The following is a 3240-nucleotide window of genomic DNA, read 5'->3' on the forward strand; positions in this document are numbered from 1 at the left end:
TTATCGGGAGTGGAGAATACCGCCCTAGGTGATTGATCAAACACCCAAAAAATAACTGCAGAAATCCAGTGGAGGAAGCTGAATTGTCGACCCATGCTTCAGCCATCCAAAAAAAGGGAGAAAGAAGGTAAAAACATCTGTCCACCAAAACTGGCAACAGAGGGGTGCCGAATAATAGGAGCAACTATCGAAGAAAGCAAAATTTAAACCAAGATTTTGGTGAAAACAGCTTCAAAAGAAGCTTGACCCGTGCTCTGCCCAGAAGGTTCTGGAACAGTGCTCCCTCCACTGTGAGTAGCAAGTAAAGTAACAAATGCTCTGCAACAATTAAGTGAAAGCTAGAGGGGGTTTTGCAACAAACCTTGTAAAACTCGGAAAGAACTGGCTGAGCTCAATGTTACCTTGTTTAATGGAAAAAAAGAAGCGAGGTAGTGATAATAACTTTGTGGCATATTTTTATGCTCACACAAACCTTCACATAGTAAAAATGGGGCAAGTTTTGGTACCGTTGGACCATACGATGAAATCACCGAGCGCAGGAACACATACACTGAACGATCCAAATACTTTGTCCAGGCGAATACAATTATGGCGGACATAGTAGTCCCGGCCTTCCCGAGCACGATGTGGCGGGGGTGGGGAAACTTTCAACCGTCTGCAACGTCTGGTGCAATGAGAAAAAACCAGGCTCGAAAACTTGTGGTGAGATTGGGGAAACATTGCAGGGCCATTTCTCACCTTGTTCATTGCTGAGAGATTCACGTTTCACACACGTAACCAGCAAGAAGGTGAGCCAGTCACACAATTCGTGGCTACTTTGAAGATATTAGCTGAATTCTGTGAATTTGGAGGTGCCCTGAATGACACCTTTAGAGACAGACTAGTGTGTGGGCTAAGAACTGAGGCTATCCAGAAAAAGACTGTTAACGGAAAGCAACTAAGAGCTAAAGGAGGCTTTAGAAGTTATGATCTTTATGGCACATTGCAGCTACGGAAGCCCACCAATTAAGCTTGAGCACTAAAATCCATAAAATGTCGGCTGAGACCCGAACAGAGACGCAGGCCCGAAAATGTGCATTGGATCAAATTCTCAGTGGACTAGAAGAAGTCCAGTGCTCATTAGACAGTGGGTGCGATTTAACTAAATGGCAACAAAATCCCATAGCAAGTGTGTTTAGCCGCATATTTCTTGGTGCTCGCTGTGCCGGGAAACACACTATCGAACGGCACGTTTAGATAGGAGACCTCAGTGGGGAACATGCGGTTGGGGGTGCTGCTTTTCGGACGAGGCGTGGTGGTTCGATCGCGCCCGCTATCTTAGTTCTGCAAGGAATGAAGAGGAGAACTGTCAAAATTTGAATACTATACTCCACAAGTTTTATACACAGAGGGTAGTGGGTGCCTGGAACTCGCTGCCGGAGGAGGTGGTGGAAGCAGGGACGATAGTGACAATTAAGGGGCATCTTGACAAGTACATGAATAGGATGGGAATAGAGGGATACGGATTCAGGAAGTGTGGAAGATTTTAGTTTAGACGGGCAGCATGGTCGGCACAGGCTTGGAGGGCCGAAGGGCCTGTTCCTGTGCTGTACTTTTCTTTGTTCTTTGTTCCACAGATTAGAGGTTTACGGACTATGAGTACGGAACGATAAGCGTGAATTCTTCAAACCTTCTATTGAACACATTTCTCAAGTAAAAAACTATAGAAATGATCCCTAAAAGTACAGTACCTGGGACATGTCATAGGTTGCTTCATGACTCCCCGACGCTGGTAAAATTGGCACAGGGGCCGGGGCAGGTGGGCACTCAGTAGGTATGGCGTCCATGGCGCATCCACCTCCAAACCTTTGTCATAAAATCTAGCCCAAGTAGCAGTGATTACTAATCCTTGATTAGAGAGTGACAGAGAGCGAGAGAGAGGGAGAGAGAGGGATAGAGAGAGCAGGGATACAGTACCATTGGCGCCTTAATTTATTTTCTCTGCTGTTTCGCTCCTTCCAGGAAGTCACATTTCTGCCGGTGTGGGTGAGCACCCAATCATGATGCCACCATGGTGGGTGGGCACGCTCGACAGAGCAGCTTGTCCCTTCTTGCCTGTTACTTCTTTGTGTTGGCCTGCTTGTTTTGCAATCAGTAACACCTGGTGAATGCATCAGCTTCAATCCACGACCATTACATTTGAAGAGGGAGCAATGGTCCCGTTGTGATCCAGGCACTGAGTCCGGGCGATGGCAGCGGGAGACTCGGCTTATTCTTCCAGATTCCGTGCCATTCCCTGGCTACGGAATCCTGCTTATTAACATCGTATTGCAAGTTAAGCAGTGCAGCAAAGCGACCAAAGGTGTGTGTCAGGATGACTGACATGGAAATGGACCAACCTAATGTAACCCAGAGAGCAGCAGCTTAATTTTAAGAAAGAAAGAGTTATATTTATGTAGCACCTTTGACAACAAGGGGTTGTCACATCTCATCATAGAACCATAGAATTTACAGTGCAGAAGGAGGCCATTTGGCCCATCAAGTCTGCACCGGCTCTTGGAAAGAGCACCCTACCTAAGCCCACACTATCCCCAGAACCCAGTAACCTCACCCAACACTAAGGGCAATTTTGGACATTAAGGGCAATTTAGCATGGCCAATCCAAATTTAGAGGGATTTGAGTAAAGACCTTTTCACCAAGAGGATGTTGGAATCTGGGACTCACGGCCTGAAAGAGTGGTAGAGGCGGAAACCCTCAATTGAACTAATTAAACATAAGAACATAGAAGATACAGTGCAGAAGGAGGCCCTTCGGCCCATCGAGTCTGCACCGACCCACTTAAGCCCTCACTTCCACTCTAACCCCGTAACCCAATAACCCCTCCTAACCTTTTTGGACACTAAGGGCAATTTAGCATGGCCAGTCCACCTAACCTGCACATCTTTGGACAGTGTGAGGAAACCGGAGCACCCGGAGGAAGCCCACGCAGACACAGGGAGAACGTGCAAACTCCAAGCACGCAGTGAAGGCCCGAGGCCGGAATTGAACCTGGGACCCTGGCGCTGTGAGGCAGCAGTGCTAACCACCGTGCCACCCGAGTCTCAAAGTGCTGTACAGCCAATGAGGTACACGTTGACGTGTCATCACTGTTGCAATGTAGGAAATACATCAGAGAAGTTGTGCGTGTGAGCTCCCTCAAGCAGCAATCTGACGACCGCCCAGATAACCTGTTCCATTTGCGATGTTGACTGAGGGGTGAA

At 47.6% G+C, this 3240-nt stretch overlaps 1 pseudogene; it reads right to left on the minus strand.

Annotated features, from left to right (window-relative positions):
* Window positions 1-1609: 1609 nt before the first annotated feature.
* Window positions 1610-1732, minus strand: LOC119956959 (annotated as a pseudogene).
* Window positions 1733-3240: the final 1508 nt, after the last annotated feature.

The sequence above is a fragment of the Scyliorhinus canicula genome, chromosome 24, assembly GCF_902713615.1.
Source record: "Scyliorhinus canicula chromosome 24, sScyCan1.1, whole genome shotgun sequence".
NCBI classification, from domain to species: Eukaryota; Metazoa; Chordata; class Chondrichthyes; order Carcharhiniformes; family Scyliorhinidae; genus Scyliorhinus; species Scyliorhinus canicula.